Source organism: Halichoerus grypus, chromosome 3 (assembly GCF_964656455.1).
Source record: "Halichoerus grypus chromosome 3, mHalGry1.hap1.1, whole genome shotgun sequence".
NCBI lineage: Eukaryota > Metazoa > Chordata > Mammalia > Carnivora > Phocidae > Halichoerus > Halichoerus grypus.
In genome coordinates this window covers 107,096,974-107,119,570 of record NC_135714.1, presented here as the reverse complement: position 1 = coordinate 107,119,570, position 22,597 = coordinate 107,096,974, and positions in this window count along the sequence as shown.

The following is a 22,597-nucleotide window of genomic DNA, read 5'->3' as shown; positions in this document are numbered from 1 at the left end:
AAGTTAAAACATTTTGTGTCAATTCCCAAAATTAGAGTTTGAAATGGGATTCTACCAAAGGAAATGAAACTTAAAATAGTAATATGTATTTTCCACTTTCCATTGTATAATTTGTCCATTGTATAAAATTGTGTAAAATGATAGAATAGAAAGAAAACTGGTGAATTGTTAATTTTTTTCCAGAAGGATAAAGAGTAATTATATCTAAAGCAAAATCAACAATTTAAGAAAATCATCTTACACTAAAAAAATTATCTGAAAGAAATCAAAGCAATCAAATATCACACAAATTTGATAAAAATAGCTATTCAGGGGACATGTTAAAATTAGATGTATCATATGTGCTGGTTAATTTGACAATCCAAAGAAAATAATTTTTGCATGATAAATACTAATTATCAAAGTTTCATTGAAAAGAAATTGTGTCTCGAACAGAATAATAACTACAGAAGGAAATACACCCAAAGGTGGGCAGTGAGTTTGGTAGGTGCCAAGAAGGAACTAAATAAGGAGCTGTGATAGAAAATACAGGGAAAGGGACCTATGCTAGATGGAGTGGTCTCTCTGAGGTTATCAGCTGGTGATAGAATTGTAGGATTACAGGTGAGTTTTATTTTCTTATTAAACAAAACCATTTATTATATTACATATTATCAAATTTATACAATGGCAGTGCATTTTCTTTCACAGTTTTGTGCCATGATTTGAATGGTATTGGACCTCACCTTTGAGTCCCTGTTTACTCCACCCCAGTAACACCGTCTTGCTCCATCCATTCTTGAATAACAGTCCAGGGACCCAATAGTGAGTACAGCTCTTGATCCTGTGTTCTGGACGCTTGTCTCTTGGTAGAATGGTAAGGATTTGATTTTGATTATTTTTGAGCACTCACTTGATTTCAAGTGCCAGTTTCATGTGTTGCCATATTATGAGCATTTTGTGATGTCTGTAAATGGATTAATGGTTTATATAGCTCTTGTCTCTGTTGGGTCAAGAATGATGGAGGATCTGGTTTGTTAGCATTTTCTGTTTATCTACTTACCTATTTTGGCTGAACTCAATTAAGAATATCATGTCCACTGAGAAGTGAATATCTGAACTGGTACATTTTATATTTCTTTTCTTATGTTTGATCTATGCTGAGATTTTAGAATCAAAGTATAAAATGTCCTTCTATCTGTGTCTGTCTGAATGTTTATAATTTAGGAAGGCCTTCACCTTTCATTGTGTGAGTGTGTAATATTTTCTTACCTCTGAATGGTATTACTAAGGTAAAGTTATGATTTCTTAGAGAAGATCTTTTCTGATTGGCTTAGAGATACGGAAGTGTTTTCATAAATTGAATATTCCTTTCAAAACCCAGAAGATAAGAAAATTGAACTTCTAAATTTTCAATGTGTTAAAAAATATATCCTTACAGTATTTAACTCAGATTTTAAGAATTCACATTCACATAATTTATGTACATCTTTGAAAAACAAAATTAGATTAATATTTTTGGTTTAGTAAAAAACAGCTATGTTTGCTCTGACATAATAATTTTGGATATTAAATATAATACAAGGGCACATTTTTATTCTACATAGATATGTTCTTCCTAAACTTAAACAGGGGGTGCCTGGGTGGCTCAGTTGGTTAAGCAACTGCCTTTGGCTCTGGTCATGATCCTGGAATCTCAGGATCGAGTCCCACATCGAGAGTCCCCCATGGAGTCCTGCATCGGGTTCTGTGCTCAGCAGGGAGTCTGCTTCTCCCTCTGACCCTCCCCACTCTCGTGCTCTCTCTCTCTCTCTTTTATTCTCTCACTCTCAAATAAATAAATAAAATCTTTAAAAAAAATAAATAAATTTACACAGGTTTACTGATTGTATAAGCTAACATTGACTCAATTAAATGTTTAAGATTATTAAAAATGTAAATTTGTGTTTAATACAATTAAATTATTTTAATTAATGACAAACTTTACTGCAAAAACTATTATGTTTTATAATATGTCAGCTTGAATATAATTTCCAAGATCCCATAAGATAAGCTAATGATTCCCTTCTGTATCTGACTTTATAAAACCTGAGCCTTTTCCTTTTCTTTGAGATGTTCCTCAATTGTGACTTTTCTTCCTATTGCATTAACTTGAAAAAAATTCTCTCTTTAAATGTCCAGTGCATTGGTCTTCCGCAATATCAACTATTATACTTGAAATATGAATTCATCAAAAATAAATAAATTCACTATTTCTTTCTGACTAGATGAACTAATCACTATGTATCTCCTTTAAAACAACTTGATTTTTTCTGCCCAGGTCAGGACAAATATAGAATGTCATGCTCTTTGCTTGATATCACATTCTTTCTCTGTAAAAAAATCATTTCCTTCTAATGAGTGCTGAATTTGCATTGGAAAAAATCTCCAAATTAAACACCTTGTTAAGGTGTTTTCAGCTATTTTTTTTTTTTAAAGATTTTATTTATTTATTTGTCAGAGAGCACATAAGCAGGGGAGTGGCAAGCAGAGAGAAGCAGGATCCCTGCTGAGCAAGGAGGGAGCCAGATGCAGGGCTTCATTCCAGGACCCTGGGACCATGACCTGAGCCAAAGCCAAGTGCTTAACTTACTGAACCACCCAAGGTGTCCCCCTTTCAGCTATTTTTATTCAAGCTATAAAGATACCTAATTCATCTGAACAACTTAACATTTATTGTTAAGGTTCTGATACTTATTTATGACATTCTACCCAAAACTGGGATCCATTAAATTAGAATTCAATATCAATGACATTCATTTTGTATATTTATTAACACAACTGATTCTGAATGACATAAATTCTGCAGCTTTGGAGAAGATTAGGTAGACTCTCAGTAGAGTTAAGGCCAGACATTCCTTCACCAGTAGCCTGTGGAGTAACAGGTTTATTATAATTTATCTGAACCTTCTTCACTGGAGGGAAACCTTCAGTGTTTTCCTCTTAAGTTAGTTCTTAAAATGAGGTGACAGCATTACCTATGCTGAGTACATATCAGGATTTTTGTGATATAATAATATGAGAACTCACTATTGCCCCTTTCTCAAGAAACCACACAATATTATTTCAACTTAACCACTGTTGTACTCTTACCATGCAACAATCCATGACACAAATTCTGGACTCCAAAAAAAAAAAAAAAAAAAAACCGTAAATCTAACTGCCCATCTTGAATTCTGTATTTTCCAGCTTCTGCTTTTGCCAATGCTGATTTTGTTTGTTTGTTTTCTGTTTAAAATGTTGAACTTTTCAGGGCACCTGAGTGGCTGTGTCAGTTAAGCATCAGACTCTTAGTTTCGGTTCATATGATGATCTCAGGGTCATGAGATTGAGCCCCACGTCGGGCTCCATGGGCATCAGAGAGTCTGCTTGAGATTCTCTCTCCCTCTCCCTTTGCCCCTCCCCCCAGCTCTTTCTCTCCCTCTCTCAAAATAAATAAATAAATCCACCCCCCAAAAATTAAAATATTGAACTTTTCCTCTAGGTCAGTTTGAGAGCCACTTCAAATCATATCACCTCCATTAAACAATCACTAAATGAGTAGAAGATATTTTCCCTTCTATTTATGTGTCTCATTTGACTCAATAAATGTTTTCATTGTGTATTTAAATATATAATTATTTTCTTCGGAATTATACCAATTTTGGTAAACTTTCATTAAAAAATAATTTTTCAGAAAGAACATTGAGTCTATCCATGATCACATCCTTATGTAAGATACTGAAAAAATATTCAATCTTCATAAAATCATATGTAAAATTATTCCAAATTGGTTTTATTAGGTCAGTTTTTCCTTTGTAAATATTATAATAAAAATCTGACTGTGTTTCATTCATATACATTTTACCAAAAATACTGGTTGTTTTATTTTTATTTAATTTTCATTTTTGGTAATGTGTCATTAAAAAAAAACCCAAAACTATAAATCATGAAAGTGGCAGTCTTTTGCCCCACAACTTCTTTCCAAATATTCCTTTTTTTTCAGTAACGATCACTTTCAACTCGTTTCATTGTTATTTTTAACATTTACTTCCACTATCTAAATAATATGATATTTAACTTCATATTTACAAATAATTACATTTCAGTGTTTTTTTAATTATAATACTAAGATTTAAAGCTGTATAATTTCTTAAATATTTTTAAAGATTTTATTTATTTATTTGAAAGAGAGAGTGAGCGAGTGAGAGAGCAGGAGTGGGGGGAGGCAGAGGGAGAGGGAGAAGCAGACTCCCCACTGAACAGGGAGCCTGATGTGGGGCTCAAGAAGCTGTATAATTTGACTAAAAATTGTATCTGTTCTGTTTGAGATCATTAAAGACAAACTAAGACACATATGACAGAAGGAGATTTTTTGTCACGTTCATCTGCTTTGTCACTAAACATTCTTATTTAAATGGGAAAGGAATTCTTTTTGATATTACAAAAAAGGATATATTTGTGTTTTGATATCTCATTCTGGAAGCTCTCCTAGACTAATGTCCACAAGCTACAATCTCTCTTTTAGGATGGACCAAAAGAGGCAGTCCATCATCCTAGACTTGAATGAGTTGTGTGGCCTTAGGGTGGAGCTGGGTCCTTGGGGTCATAGTGAGTCATACTTTGGGAGACCAGGAAGGTGGAAGAAGAGTCCAAGCAAGGAAGAAGCTTGTAAAGCCATTGCAGAATGAACCCCCCCAAAGTCAATTTTAGAGGGGAAAGTAAAGAATATTTTCACCTATCCTCTAGCTTCTGAATGTGTTCTTAATTAGTTGATCGTAAAAATATATTCTTTTTGTTAAGACCTGTTTCTGTTTGTCCTTGCTTATACCATGAGGGCTGTAACACTTGAATCCACGCCTAAAGGGGTCATGCCCACCACTGCATTTTGTAATCCTTCCGTTTTCTTTCTTTACACCCAATTCACTTTCACCTTAACTTCATTTTTACCTTACTTGGTTTTCCTCAATGACTTCGAAGTGGCTCTCTTTCTAGATCTCAGTGTCCTGATTGCCTTGAGAAAGAATGTTTATCTAAATTGCAGGCCCAGAGAAAACTACTCCCTGACCAACCACAATTGCTAAAATCCCTGACTGGGTCATTCTCTGCCTGGGATTGGAGGAATGGATGGTGTGTGAAATCTGGATATTTTCCCAGAACCATGAAACAGATCTGGTCCTTTTGTTCCAAATTTTGTGATGTTGGTATTACTCCATCATGCCTATGTATAAGAATCTGGAAGCCAAACTTAGGCAAAAACTAGCCTGAGAGACAAATGTATTAACTGAAGGAAGATTTGAAAGAAAATCTAATGGAGAGATAAGATGAGTTGTATTTTCAATCTCTCAGAGTATAATACTGAATAAAGTCAGAGTTAGAGAAGTACTTAACAGATAAATGAGAGAGATTTAATTGAGACCAGATTATCAGAAATATTAAGTTAGAAGAATCAATACGAAGACTCTCAGACACATATATTGTTTACTACATTTAAAAGCCTTATTCCTCCTTGCTAAAATTTTAGTTTGTGCTTAAAAAGTTATCCAAACAGGTCAAAAACTACTTGTCACTGTCAGTATTAAACAAATTTGTGGGACGCTGAATGTTAGCAAAGTCAATAATCATAAATTACATATTTTTGAGAAGCCCTGAAATTCTAAGCAGACCCTAGTTGTTAAAGAGGGCATTGTGAATCATGTGTTTTGCTAAAAAAGGATAACATTGCAGGCAAATGTACTTGACACATGGTGGGGGATGATTCAAGTGTGTCGAATTATTGCATAAAAAGGAATAAGGTATATATTATACACAGCAAGAGATACAAGAATATTGGTAGCACAATAGTGCATATCTGCAAAGTAAGCATACATCAGTGGAAGAGTGGATAAATAAAGTTGTGAAGGGTTAAAAAATGAAATATATAATATTGCACACAGCATAATGTATTCATAAACTTGACACAACTAAAATATGTATTTTTAGGGATTTTCGTGAGCTCAATAAAACTATATAAAAATAGAAAACGAAGGAATTTTGAACATAGGAGTCAATATCATGCTAGAGTGAGGATCACATGCTTACTTTGGGAAGATGCAAGGTGGAACCATATGGTTTACATGTAAGTTATTGTCAAGACCCTAGATTTCATGAGTGGTGATAGATTCATGGATCATTATTACATTATTAAAAATAACTGATTGGCTAACTAAATAAAAGGAAATTATCTATGCATGGGCCAATGATAGGACTGGATTAGAAAGAACCTAATTCTGTATGAAATCCAATTGAGAAAAGTGGAGATGGGTTCAGTGTATGAATTTCTCAACTTTCCTCCTCTATGAACTCTCCCTAACACAGCCAGCTCCTCTTTGGCTGAAATTATAAAGCAAAAACACCAGCCTTCCTTTCTGATAGGTGAATAGTTTGGGCCATCTTGGGTTTTTTTCTACAAAGAGACAAGAAAAATAAAGGAGATTCAATGGCTTAATGATATGTCGTTCTAGAGTCTTTTCAAAAGGGTCACAATTGGCTGAATTTTTGTTGGAATTGAATCTGTAGAAATTATAGACTAGAATTTATACACTGAAAATTCACTTATACCTCAACCATTTCTTGAACTCTTACTCTGCCAGGAAATAGGAACAATGATTTAGAGCCCCCCGTCCAATACAGTAGCCATGAGCCACATGTGGCTATTGAGCACTAATCTGAAATAAGATGTGCAATAAAGTTAAATACAGACCTGGTTTCAAAGACAGCATGAACAAGATAATGTAAGCTACCTCATTAATAATTTTTATTATCAATTACATATTGAATGAAAATATTTTAAGTATATAAAGTTAAACAAAATGTATTATCACCATTAGTAATCAATTTTGTTAATCTTGACAATAACCTACATCTCCGTAGCATTATTTACAATAGTCAAGATATCGGTTTACAACCAACACTTATACTTACAACACTTGCAACCTAAATGTCCATCAATGGATGAATCATTAAATAAATTCACACACACACACACACACACGGAAATATTATTCAGCCATAAATAATGAAATCTTGCCATCTGCAACATCAACTGACCTCGAGGTCATTACATTAAGTAAAATAGGTCAGACAGAGAAAGGCAAAAACCATATGATTTCTCTTATGTGTGGATTCTAAAAAAAAAAACCAAACCAAACAACAACAACAACAAAAAACCCAAAACAAGCTTATAGATGCAGAGAACAGATCGGTGGTTACCAGAAGTGGGGTTGGAAGGTAAGAGAAATTGGTGAATTTGTTTATTAGCTCAGATTAAAAATATATATTATTAAAATTAATTTCACCTATTTCTTCTCTTTTTATGTGGCTACTAGAAAATTAAAAGTTTCGTCTGAATTTTACATTCTATTTCTTCTGGACATTGCTCATCTATATATATCAACACTCCTGTTACTATTGAGCTTTCTTATCTATTAACCTCTTGCTCCACTGAGTAAAAAAATAGGAAAAAAGGAAGATTTTGCTTCCAAACTCAGAGTTGCCAAAGCAATTCTTTTACGTAGGAAATGGAAAACTATTCCTAGAGGGAAGTTTTTAGGGACAGAGACTATCAGGTGCTTGAAACTGGTTATTTCAGAGAAAATAAAGGGCCTTAATGGAGGAAACCGGGAGAAAATTCTTCATCCATCCTCCATGGTTTGGGGCAAAAATAATCCCTAATGTTATTAAAATCTGAAATGAAGTACAGTTGACTCTTGAACAACACAGATTTGCACTGCATGGGTCCTCATATAAGCAGATTTTTTAAAAATATAAATGCAGTACAGTATTGTAAATATTTTTTCTCTTATGATTTTCTTGGTAACATTTTATTTTTTCTAGCTTACTTTATTATAAAAATACAGTATATAATACATATAACATATGAAATATGTGTTAACCAACTGTTCATGTTAGTAAGGTTATTGGTCAACAGTAGGCTATCAGTAATTAAGTTTTGGGGGAGTCAAAAGTTATACGTGGATTTTCAACAGTGGGGTTTGGCATTCCTAACCCCCCGCATGGTTCAAGGGCCAACTATATTCTAATCTGATAGTAAAGTAGATGACAGAGTCAGTAATAAATTAACAATGATAATAATATTAGTAATAGTAACAATGAAAATAGTAAAAATCAAGCAAAATCCATTGTATATTCTAAATGTCTAAAAGTAGCTTGATGAATGAACTGGGCATCTTAAGTGACAGAAATATTTTCTTAGGAAAGAATATAAAAAAGACAGGCTTTAAGTCTGAGATTTCCATCAGAAGTCCCTGGTGGGAGAATCTAGTTTAGAGAACTCAGGTATCAACCTCAAACCACTGTGCACACACACACATAAATTCTAGGTGAGACGGAGATCCCCCAGTCAGGGAAAAATGGGTCGTAAATAATCTCTTCAGAGTATCAGTCCTTCACATGATCCTGCTGCTCGAGCTTACAGCAGTTTTCTGTTGCTTAAAAGATTAAAATTACATCCAGTCTGGCACTCATCATCTTCCATTATACTTTCTTCTTCAACACTTAGTTTTTCCCATATCTTATAAGAAGCCCATCTTCCTGTAAAAATGGACCCAATGGTCAGGAACTTGACCTCCTTTCCCTCATGGTCATCCTGTCACCCCCACCCCACTCAGAATTAATTGCTGCTTGAATGCACCACCCTTCCTAAAGTTTGTAAAAATTCTGTTATACACCCACTGTTTCCCTCCTTATAACCCCACATAAATTAATTCTTATTTTCTAATGACAATTAACATTTTTAGTTTTGAATTATAATTATTTTATGATTTTATTATAAATATTAAACTCTAAGCTCTTTCAGACAAACATAGCTGCATCTTAAAAGCAGTAGTAGTCCAATAAGTATTCATCGAATTATATACATTTCACAGTTTAATAGAAAACAATATGATTTTAAGCTTAGCTCTTATTCAAGCAAATGTCCATGACTTATTTATTGAAAACAAAAAATACAGTTTGGGAGTAGCTTCATCCTTATACATACTGACCTAGTTTATTTATCAGTCATGAAATGATTACAGTTATCAAAAATAATTACTTCAGAATTGACAGCTTTCACCTCGGAAACAAGACTTAACCTCATTTGTAATTGTTGAATTGCCATTTTTAAAAATAAATAATGTACCAAATTATATGAATATGTTTATTTTCACTTCGCAGATGTCCCTCTACCTTTTCAACCAATCCTTCTAGGGGGAAAAAAAAAAAAGTTTGAATTATTTTCATGCACTTAACAACCATTAGAGAGAAAAGAAAAGCTTTTCACCACTTTCTCTCGTTCCTTTACAAAGTTTAAAGTTCATTTAAAAATACCCTGATTCTAATTCTGTCTTGAGCATTCCTTCAGTGAGTTAGGTAATCGTAAATCTTACTCTTCTCAAAGATTTTATACAATTTCAAGCCTTTTAATTTTCAAGTCAGAAGAGATTGATGGCCCTTGGAGAAACGTGATCAACACAGAGTGTCTCTAGATTCTCCAGGCTCCCTCCTAACAAAAGAGATTCTCTCGTGTCAAAGCTTCCCCACTCTGTTTTGAAGAAAACCGGATGCCCAGTCAAGTTTCCGTGGTTAATTTATTGATTACTGTCTGGTCAGTTCTATGTCCCAGGATGTGAGGAGATCGCTAGCAGGACATGGGGCTGCAGCAATGCACTTTCTCAGACATTTCTCCAGGGTTTCTCGTTCTATCAACTTTCCACGCCCGAATTTCCTTTTAAGATTTTTTTTTTTTCTTTTTCCTCCCTTCCCCCACAAATAATTTTTACATCAGGTGTTAAACAATATTACATTTCATGCTTGCTTGCTGCTTCAGGTCTAGTAACCACAGTTCTTATGAACCGTGTAATAGTAAAAGTCAGATTGGCTATTTGCTTTTTGATGTGAGATGGTTATTGCACATGACTGAGGTGCCACAAATTATTTTGCCTCTGATCATGTCACACATAATAAAACCAGTAACACTCAGACTAGAACACAGATTGACTCACAAAGTTTACCGAGGGTTGTCTTTTTATGTGAAATGTATTTGCTGATGTAGAAAAATAAGAATTGAAAATTATTCCCCCAAAAAACTACAATTTAAAAAAAATTAGAACCAGTTCAAATATATGTCCATGTACATGGGCGCATGCACACATCCACTTACACACATATACTTATATCCCGATTTATTATTAACAATGTGTTGACTGTTTAAAAAATAAAGTTTAAAAATATCTCAATACTTCTGACAGGTACTTTGTGAATTACATAGGAACTTATCTCAAATAGAATAATGGGAATAATGCATTAGAGGGGTAAAATAAGACTAGAGGGGAGTAATGTAAATATGTAAGGAAAGGTGAATCTATAATATTTAGTTGATACAGGAAAATGAAAGACGTAAAAACAGGAAGAGAATGGATATAAATAGATATATACACACACTAGATATAAATGGATATAATGGATGTAATGCATGGATATGGATATAAAGGGTATAATATCTGGATATAATAAATGGATTATAATGGATATAATATATGGATATAATAAATGGATATAAATGGATATAATAAACTAGATATAAGTGGATATAAATAGATATATGCACTAATACTTAAAGACACATAATTTTTCTTATTTTTTTCCCTAACAGCTATAGCTACCCAAATGTGGCTTTATTTATTTATTTTTTTAATGTGAAGACTGTATATTTTTCTTCTTGTTTCCATTTTTGAGGAGGATATATGTACTACTTCCACAATAAGAGAGTAGATTTTTCAAAACCTAAGAGGATAACTGGCGTGTTTTAAGATTTTATGAGTGGGGCGCCTGGGTGGCTCAGTCGTTAAGCGTCTGCCTTCGGCTCAGGTCATGGTCCCGGGGTCCTGGGATCGAGTCCCACATCGGGCTCCCTGCTCTGCGGGTCGCCTGCTTCTCCCTCTCCCACTCCCCCTGCTTGTGTTCCTGCTCTCGCTGTGTCTCTCTCTGTCAAATAAATAAAAATCTTTAAAAAAAAAAAAAGATTTTATGAGTCAATTTAAAAAAAAAAATGATGAATAGCCAATTATAAATAGACTACAATGTCTATGACACAACAATCCAATAAGATGGAGACATGCATATTAATAAATGTTATGGTAGGTTTTTGTTTGTTTACTTATCTATTCACTCCATTTGTGAGGATGGGTTTCCCACTCTAGGTTTATGGAGATGGCTCAAACACAGGACACCAACCAAGGGGCAGATAAGATAGCAGTTGATGAGTCACATAAACCCGGAGGCTAGGGGAAGAGGACACTGCATTTCACACAGAGCCACATGGAGGTTGCACTCAAGGACAGAGTGAACCATCAGGGACTGTAGGAGGCAAGTTTCATAGTATCAAGAGGGTAGTGCATTTCCCTAGATTCCTGCAGGAAGATGTGATTGGCCTGTTCGCATAATCGTAGGGGCTGCCAGGGAACGGAAACCTGCTCCTATTCTCAGATAAGTGGGGGGGGGGGGGTTGGTTAGTGGTGCTTAGTTAGGGAACCTTACCTGAGGGAGCACAGTGAGGAAGAGAACTTGTGGGTAAATCAGATGAGACCCTTCCCATTTCAGTACATGTCAAGCAAGGCAGCACATAATTTTGGGCCTCAATTTCACACCTGACATTACACTCTTTTAATAATACAATTGTTTGAAAAAAAAAAAAAAATGCTGGGCGCCTGGGTAGCTCAGTTGGTTGAGCGACTGCCTTCGGCTCGGGTCGTGATCCTGGAGTCCCTGGATCGAGTCCCGCATCGGGCTCCCTGCTCGGCGGGGAGTCTGCTTCTCCCTCTGACCCTCCCCCCTCTCATGTGCTCTCTCTCATTCTCTCTCTCTCAAATAAATAAATACAATCTTTAAAAAAAAAAAAAAAAAAAAAAGAAGAAAATGCTAAAACCAAAATCAGACATAGTATGTGATAAATTATTGTAATTGAATTGGTGTTTGTAGAAATGTCCATGGGCTATGAATAGCAATAACACAGAATAGGAAAGCCACAACTAAAGCAAATAAATATTCTGCTATAGAATATTGTTTGGTCCAAACAATCAAGCAAATTTTGCTATTTTTTCCCTTGTACTTTAGATTATAATACGACTGCAATATTACTACTCTTATAGATGCCTTTGTGTAAGTATAGGGTTCATTTATTTTTTTCTGAGAAATAAATATACCTAGGTGTTTTATAACAATGAAACTAGAGGAAAAAAAAAGTTAGCAAGATTTGCCTGACAAGAGGCCTGCCCCTTTCATATTACACACACACTTATATTTTCTCTTACTTGAGAAATCTCAGAAAAGAAATACTTAACCTTAAGAATCAAAATGGAATTGGAAGACCATTTTAGTCCACATTCTTTTTTTTTCATTTTTATCCAAATTTTGTCTCTGTGTATGAATCTCCTCTACACTGACTCACTGAAGTGATCACAGCCTCTTCCTGAACTTATCCAGATAAAGAAAGTGCCCTTCTTACAGAATAAACACATCTTTTGCATATTTACTATGGGCTGCAAATTTTCCTTTTCCAATTTCGTGTCTCCAGAAAATATTAGAAGTCAGCTTTTCTTTTTCCCCCAACAGTGGCATAGCTAATGTATTTGACACCCAGAGTGGATCAGAATAAAGCCCCCCCTTAATATGACAAACTTATATTTAGTAGTAATCAGGAAGCGACAAAAACAATAAAAAATTGCCAGAAAGGAAAAGCAGTCATTGAGAAGTTTTTGTTGTTGTTGTTGTTGTTGAACTTCATTTATAGAATTATATAAAAATTAAAATATTACAACATTAAGGGAGAAAATGTGTATTTGACTAATACATTTTAATTACATTAATTTATGTTTTGATAAAAAGGGAAAAACCTATACTTGTATTTTAGTTGGCTGCACTAATGAAAGAAAATCATACAGCTTCTTTTTTTAGCCTTTTTTTTTCCCGTTTTTAGCCTTTTTCTTAAAGTAATCTCCACACCCAACATGGGGTCAAACTCATGACCCCAAGATCAAGAGTCGCAGGTTCTACTGACTAAGCCAGCCAGGCTGTTTTTAGCCTTAACATTTGCAAATTTGTCACTGTTTGTCAAAATTGATTTTCTTCATGTAGTCAGGTTCAGTAGACAGTACAAACAAATTTGTCAACCTATTGTCACAGGGATAAAAGAGTAATTTTTATTAATTTCAAATTTGAACAGTTCCTTTCTCATGAAGCCTCAGATGTACAAGTACTTAGGAAAAGTCTTAAGTGTAAGGATAAATTTGGCATAGACTTCCGAAAATCCAATTCTGTGATAAATTCCAGAAACTAAAATACAGTCTTTTGTTCTTTAGGTTCTTACAGCAGGTTTCAAATGTCCAACACTTTTATTTATTTATTTATTTATTTATTTGTGTGTGTGTGTGTGTGTCCAACACTTTTAAAGGCAAATAATATAGAATGACAGTTTTGAAGTAACTCAACTTCTGTTTCTTAGTTATAAATTATTGTGCTCTTATTACTCCAATAAAATTCCTGTTTAGAGAGCAAGAATCAGTGGCATCAGTGGTGTGAGACACAGTGCGTCGGAGGTGGGACCTAACAATTCCAAACCCTTAGGAAAGTATTTTCAAAAGGAGCATATATAGCTGAGTCTGCACATTTCAGCGTGATGATAAAATTGAGAATTTTCAAAATTAACTTTGATGTAGTATATAATATTTCTTTAAGGATAAGTAATAAAAATATGCTACTTTGAAACACATAAAAACTCAGAAACAATGAAGAATAATTAGAAGTTAGACTAACAAAATTTCTTAAGGAAGGGGCACCTGGGTGGCTCAGTTGGTTAAACATCTGCCTTTGGCTCAGGTCATGATCCCAGGGTCCTGGGATCCAGCCTGGCGGCTGGCTTCCTGCTCCGCAGGGAGCCTGCTTCACTCTCTCTCTGCCCCTCATCCTACTCGTGCACACACTCTCTCTCTCTCTTTCTCTCTCTCTCAAATATATGAATAAAATCTTTAAAGAAAATTTCTTTGGGGAAGAGTATTTTATTATTGACAATATTTGGAATTGCCAATGCATGGTGATAATAAGTTAGGATCACCTTTTAGTCAGTGTTATTACTGATTTTAAATGCTCTACCAACCACAAACCCTGTTATTCTTTGCACCCACTATTGACTGCCCCCACTCTTTCTTTGAATACCTCTGCTGTCAAGTTGCTTTGCAGGTAAAGATTCTCTTTGGCTTAGGCATTCCCTCTCCCTTTGACATTTATTATATAATAATAACCCAAATCTACACCCCTGGAGTCCTACATGCCCTCTGCCCTTTCAATAAGGCACGGGATTGTCAGATTAGTAATAATTTAAGCTGATGGTGAGTCCCTCTTTCTCTTATAAGGCAAAAGTTACAAAATATTAAATGTGTTCCTCAAGCATGGAATATTACCTCTATAAAATTCCATGCGGTTCTCAATATTATCTGCCATCTCTCATATAAACAATGCTAGCTGGTTGTTTTATGAACTAAAACCATCGCTTAAGATTTCTGACCAACAAATTATCACAAGAAGTAAAAGAAATCCACACACTTGTGCAACTAACATTCAGCAAATTCATTCTCATGATCATTATGCCTCATGTGTCTACTCGATTTTTCATATAAATTGAGTTAATCAGTATTTTATATATCTTCTCTTTTTTGGCCTAATTTTGCATCCATCTAATTGTGGATTCCCTGCTGCCATCAGTAAGGTGAAATATAGTGGCTGTAAGAAAGTATTAAAACTTAATGTATGATAGATTATAGGTTAATATCTTGGCTTTATCTGAAAAATCACTTTTAAATGAAATACAGTTATATAAATTTATCCTAATATTGAGGTTGAAATTTTAGCAAGAACATTCTAGGATATCAATATGCAGACCTCTAGAGCTGAACAACGTCTTCAATGCAATCTAATCAAATTTCCTAAATTTAGAGAAAAATTAAGATGCAGAGATGTTAAGTGGTTTTGAAGTCATCAAGACCTAGATTGGAGACATGAGTTCCATTTACTAAATTTCTTACTAGCAAAGGAGTTAATTCCTTGAGCTTTTATTTCCACATCTGCAAATATTTAGAAATAACAATACCTACCTTGTGCAGTCACTGTGAGGAGTAAGTAAAATAATACATGTAAAGCATTTTTCCACAATACTTGGCATCAATATTTTCTATTGAGAAGAAGCATAACACAGTGAAAGGCTGAATGAAGGATTCCTTGCACATCGATTCTAGAGCCAGAAATTTCCGGGTTTGAATCTTGGTGCTGCTGGTTAGTCTCTTATGCTTCAATTTTCTTATTTGTAAAATGGGAAAATACTAGTACTTTATAGATTTATTATCAGGGATAAATAAGTTTGTATGTGGAAAGTACGTAAAACAAGAAACATTCGAATGCTAGTAATATATACGTATATAAGACATGTATGTATGTAAATATGATTACCACTACCAAAATGATTCTTTTATATATGACCTCCTTTAAAAATGCCCGATTCTGTGAATAAGTGAAGCATCAATTTTTTTTCCTATTTAAAGCCAGAAAAAAATATTGCTATTGAGTATTTTCCTACACCTGAAGAACTGAATCCTGATTTTCTTTCTTTTTTTTTTTTTTTTAAGATTTTATTTATTTATTTGACAGAGAGAGAGACAGCGAGAGAGGGAACACAAGCAGGGGGAGTGGGAGAGGGAGAAACAGATACCCCGCTGAGCAGGGAGCCCGATGCGGGGCTTGATCCCAGGACCTTGGGACCATGACCTGAGCCGAAGGCAGCCGCTTAACCGACTGAGCCACCCAGGTGCCCCATCCTGATTTTCTTTATAGCAGTGTAGATGGGGGTCATTACTGAGGTCCACACAGGTCTGAATACATAACTTAGGTGGTAGGGAGAGGCAAAGATATATTTTTCTTTCTCTCTATAGGCACTCAACTTTTAAACTCTTCAAAGGTCAGTAACACTAGCAACTGAAACACGGTAGTGAATTCTTTCTCTGTCATCTTTTGGAACCATATGGAAATTCAGAAGCTGCCTACAAGAGCCCCTAGATTAAGAAGAGATTGCTTGTGTTCTGAAAATGTCTATGACCCTCTAAAATGTCTAAATTATAGTCCAGAAGAACTTCAGGTGTAGGCAAAGGGGAGCACAACATAATAAAAACAATAAAAAGATGTCTTTAAGGCTCTGGAGCAATGATTCTCAACTGGGGTGATTTATCCCCAGGGGATATCTGGCAATGTCCAACGTCAGAAGACATGTTTGGTTGTCACAGTTTGGTGGGTACTACTGGCATCTAGTGGGTAGAGACCAGTGATACTATTAAACAATGCACAGAACAGCTCCTCCACAACAAAGAACTATCTGATCCAAAATGTCAATCCTGCAGAGGTTGAGAAACCTGCTGTGGAGGGACAGCCTAAACTTCTTAAAGCACTTCATTTCAGGGAATTTCTAGTTCAATATAACCTTACTACAAACATAAGTGTGTTTGTTTAAGTTGTTGTGCCAGCATTTCTAATACCAGTCTCTACTGATGAGGAGATATTTCCTGGGCTACTAAAAATAGCCTGCTGGCAAAGGTAACCTGGCTGTAGTACTGTTATTTTTATCAGACCCTAATTGCCAGGAAATGTTCTTTCTGCTAGTTATTACCACATAATTATGCACATTCTGCATGTGAAAATTATGCACTTACTTTTAAAGTACTGTAAATATTTGCTCTAAATATATATCAGCATTTTCTATATTAGAAACGTAACCAGGCCGTAAAATAATACCCACTTATAAAATGCAACCCATGTTCAGGGACTATAAGGTCAGAAATGCTGCTTTTGAGCAAAAGATTTTACAATGTGAGTTTCAGAGTATAAAATGTATACAGGGGCGCCTGGGTGGCTCAGTCGTTAAGTGTCTGCCTTCGGCTCAGGTCATGGTCCCAGGGTCCTAGGATCGAGCCTCGCGTCGGGCTCCCTGCTCAGCGGGAAGCCTGCTTCTCCCTCTCCCCCTCCCCCTGCTTGTGTTCCCTCTCTCGCTGTCTCTCTCTCTCTGTCAAATAAATAAATAAAATCTTTTAAAAAAAAATGTATACAAAGTGAGGTTTTTTCATTTCGTTTTATAACACGGTTCTGTTCTGTACTTCTTCCAATATGAGTTGTTATTCTGATTATAAAATAATACATACTTATGACAAATGAAAAGAGTCACATGACCTCCCACCCTTCCCTTCTTCCCACATGTCCTTCTCCCTAGAGGTCACTACTTGGGTCGTGTTTCCTCTGCTTCATTTTGGTAAATCCACAGCCCATCCCCCTCCACTGAATGGGAGCACTGACAAAAAATTCTATTATGTGCATAGGATCAGCTTCATATCAAAATAAATCACAAGAAGCAAGCAAGTAGATTTCCCTTCATCACTTCACATCATAACTCCCATGTCAATATAAGAAAGTCTTCTCCAAACCCACAGGATATGTGCCTCGGTTTTCCTCAGGTAAACTGGTGGGAGTTTTTTGGTTGTTGCTTTTTTAATAATAGGGCTTAGCTTGACGTTAGCTTAGGAGCAATATCTTGCTGCCAGTGGCTTTGCAATGGCAGGTCTGAGGGAGAGGAGTTGGGTAGTGACTGACCTCTCCATTGGTCTTAGAATTCCTGATGAAATTCCTGGAGTCTACTCTCTTTCCAGAGTATGGCACATTCTAAGCTTACAGAGTCTCTACCTGAGAAAGTGTGAGTCCCATCTCTACCTGGGTTTTCCTGTATGGGAGGATCCCTTTTCTGATTTATATGAACTTTAATTGTGGTTCTTTTCAGAGGATCAAGAAGGATGCCATTGTTCTAAATACCATTACTTATTGATCAGAATGGATTAAATTAAACAAATAAGGTATGATTTAGTTTTGTAAGTTACATTAAAAAAGCATACACTAGATTATATACAGAAAAAGGCATATTTTCTCACTAAAGAATTACAAAGTAGAAAGAAAAATGAAAATCAGAAAACCTTTATTGAAATTTTTAATGCGTGGAGAAGAGGTATATTTACAAATATATTTCAATTACCTCATTTTTTATTTTCAAAAACAAGGGTTGTCCTGAAAAAAAGGATAAATATAGAAAGTGAAACTGGGTTAAATATGCAATATAATTTGGGTTCCATGCTCTGGAAAGAAGTTACATCTTAGGAACAACAAAGTTGTTAGGTTACATGTTAGGTTTATAGGGAATTCAGCAAGAAAGATATTCTTTCTACGCATCATCACCTATTGATCAAAATAGTGTAATCTTATATTACCAGCCTTTATATTTCCAGAATAATCTCAATAAGTGTAGCTATTTCTACCTTTTATAGAAGAGTTTCCACATCTACAAAATATATAAATATTATGTTGTGACTTGGTTATTCTGATATATTCAGTTAAATCAGATGAGACATGTCAGCAGAACTGTCAAAAGTTGTTTCCTTCCTTAGAAGTTTACAATAATGGTGCATATGAATATGTTCTGACAGTTGAAAGAAATTTCATGACTAGCAGAAACCATTGCCTGGAGAATTATCTTCTGGTGTCAAGTTCATGTTCTTTGTACTAAAAATGTACTGTGATTACTGATTTGAGAGGAAGCCAACTATAAATAAAGAAAATCAAAACACCAGAATCAATTTTAGAAATATATCTTAGTATTTGAATTTATATCCTCATATATATTTTATCACTTCTATTTAATAAAAAATCAGAATTATATGACAATTGAGTCTTTTTATATATGATTATTATTACCTGATAGGCCCGGTGACTAAAATAAAACAATATAAGGGTACCTGGGTGGCTCAGTCGTTAAGCATCTGCCTTCGGCTCAGGTCACAGGGTCCTGGAATCGAGTCCCGCATCAGGCTCCCTGCTCAGCAGGAAGCCTGCTTCTCCCTCTCCCACTCCCCCTGCTTGTATCCCCTCTCTCGTCTCGCTCTGTCAAATAAATAAATAAAATCTTAAAAAATAATAATAAAATAAAATAAAATAAAACAATATAAACGCCCCTAAAAACGTACACACACACTCACACATACGCAATGGCTTCAGTGACATTTGAGGGAATGAAAGGATATCCAGGGTGTCAATTTAGTATTATCCATTTGTAACCACTAATTACATAGAATTGTTATTATATGCAACCATATAATGTGTACATGTGTGAACAGATACATATACATATATATGTATTTTCTTTCTAAATCTCTGTTTAATTTGGTCTCTGACCTATCTTAATACTTGTTCCCAGAAGAGCATTATGATGTGAGGGAAGAAGATTGGGCTGGGATTTGGGAGATGCAATTCTAGTCTTTCCTCTATTACTCAAAACCTCAGAAACGTATAGATGAACTCTAAGGTTCCTATCATTTCTCACATTATATAACTTCATATGCAATTCCAATAAAAGACAAATATCCCCTCTGAATTTTTCTAAATTCTAAAATAACTGTTATATAAAACTACTAATTTTTTTCTCACTTTTAATCTGTATTCTATTAAACTTATAGATTCTTTCCAGGATTATTTTAGTCCAAAAAGCAGATGCAACAACTATTATTTTTTCTGACAAAAATATGCAGAATGATAGTATCATAAATATATATGCTATTTAAAATTTATATATATAGCCATAAAGTTATAGGTTTTATATCATGTCATTTTTGTATTCTTTTTGTTTCTTTTTTATTTTAGTCTTTATTTCCTTTTTGATACTCTCCTTTCCCATATAGATTGAGTGTTTACTTATTTTTGATTTACAGTTTTCTTCCAATGGCAGATTTAACAAGTGTCTCCACTCAGAGAGTTTGCGTGAGGATTCGGTTGGTGCTGAGAAAATTCACTTCAACTCCACTCAGGAATAGGAGGACTAATGCCTGTGTAGTTTGGAGCATCATTGGGTCTATCTGCTAATCAGATTATGGTCAAAACTCTATTTATCTTATGTTCTTATCTGTATCATAGAAGCATTTCAAGTCCTGACAAGTCAAGGTTCACACAGAGCCATTTCCAATAATCCTCAAAGGAGCAGATCTTTAACTTTCCACCCAGTGAAGTTTAGTCAACGGACTGTTTACTGAAATGCACTTCAAGAGTGTGCATGAATAACACTGAAATTATTGATACAAAATATGGAGGGAATTTTTTTTTTTAAGTTGAAGCATTTATTTTGTGTTTGCAATATTTTGAGTTCTTAGTTTTTAGTTTTGCAGATTGTTGAGGGCCCTCTAGACTTGGAGCACACATCAGTAAGTATTATTCTTCTATAAACAGTTCCTCGCTGGTACTAATGAGGAGCTCAGGGAGGTTTATAAAATTTATTAAGCCACTAGGTTCCCATTTAGAATATATTAAACAGTATTAATAATAATAAAAAATAGGATGGGTGAGAAAGACCATAAAAATATAATAAGGTAAGATGCCCAAGGGGGACAAAACAATGCTTTAAGCCCTCATAACAAGATTGCAAAACACAGTTAAAGAAAATTAGCATTTTGTCTGTGATGATAAAAATTGCAGCATAATTGAATTTAAAATTCAATTCAAAATAGTTTAAGATAATTCTATGATAGTCCCTGATGTACTGCAACAATAATGCACTAAATGGCATCATTATATCTTGGAAAAATTAGTGATATTATTCAGATTCTAATAAATTCGACAAGGGGTGACTGACTATTTCTGCACATACTAAAGCGTGACATTTTGCTTCACTTTAAAATGCCGCCATTTGGGAAATTATCTGAATAACTCAGGTCTATAACTTCTTTGACTGAAATATCAAATAATTGAGAACAGTATACTGGCTGGAATAATCTAAAATTTTGCTTTGCATCTACTCTTTTTCCTTTCTACCACAGATAAACAGGCTACACCACAAGAGGGAATGCTGTCTTGTGATTAGTACAGAATTCTTGACTCATAACAATATACTGAACTAATAATAACAATAACAAAAATGTGTAAAACATACGTAAAGGGTTTCTAGTAAATGTGAATCAAAAAAAAAAAAAACTTACCAACGTTGGGAATGAAAGCTATGCATAAATTGCTTAGTTTATGGGTCATTTTATTAGTAGTAAGTTGGGGGAAATTAGAATAATGTTTTCTACCCAAACCTTGAATTGAACCATGAAAAATATGAAGAAAACAGGGTATAAATATCTTAAAACTCGTGGAATTTACAAACTCATTATCAAATGAAGAGGGATCTGCGTAATGGGAGAAATTTGGGGTAAAACTGATATGCTGTCAAATTTTGGATTATCTACAAATACAGGAAAGTTGTAGGAGAGAGGCTAACCAGGAAGTTAAGGGAAAGCCGGAATAGTGCATGTCAGCAGAGTTAAAATACATAATCTGCTTGCAGAGTTGAAACCAATGAGGTCCTCCGTATCCTTAAAGTCAAACTCAAGTCACATGTTTTCCAAGCCTTTGGCATATATTGCAGGTCAAAAATAATCTTTCCTTCCCTTGTTCTGCCTTTGTGATTTGTCTGTAATCCTATTTTAATTCTTATTGTAGCCTGTATTGCAGTGGCCTCTTTATACATGTTTTTGTTTTCCCAACCGTACTGCAAGCTGCCAGAAGGTAGGATCATTTTTACTCTTCACAATAACGGTTGAACAGGATTAACTGACTTGATGAAAATGTAAGTGTGATCTAGCTTGGACAACTGTCACTCCATTTCCTTCCAGAGTTGATTAAGCTGATCTGGCAGCCTAGACTGGAATCCCGTGGCTTCCACATAGCTCTTTGTTGTTATGCTTAGATGAATAGGCAAACTTTTCAGAGAAAGGAAGTATGTACTTTGATAAAGTTTATTCCATTTGAGTGCTAATGGTGTCCTAACCTGTAGTTAATTTGAATGTGAGGTATGTAGGATATATACCTTGTACTGTTCCAAGAACGAACATGACTCGAAGATGTGGCACAATCAAAAGCAATGTAGTAACAGGCTTTATTTTTTGTGCATGCGTGTATGCACATAGATACATTTTGTGTCAGATATTTAAACATGCGCAAACGGCATCTAATCTCGGCACATGCACGTAGCTTAATCAATTTTATGTATATGATGCTCTATTATGATGCACCATCTAGATAAGTAATTGAGAAAGTATGATGAATTCAGAATATGAAATTAAGATCCAGTGCCAATTAGTTGAAGCAATTTAGATTGAACAATGGCTGTTGTGAACCAAATCATAAGGGGTTTTTGGAATCCTGAATACAAGAGCAATATCCTAGGCCTGTTTCAGATGAAAGGATATTTTCAAAATGTCTACTACATTCGGCATCTGATGAGTTGGTCATCTGTATTTAAGTTGTTTTAAGAGCCATTTTCAAATCACACACTCAAAGTTGAGGGGAAAAATGAACAGGCATAATTCTTCAGTTTTCTCGGCTTTATGGATCTCCTCAATTTTCTAGCTGCTAATGGACCAGGATCAGTTCAAATGCCTGAGAATGAGTATCTGATTGG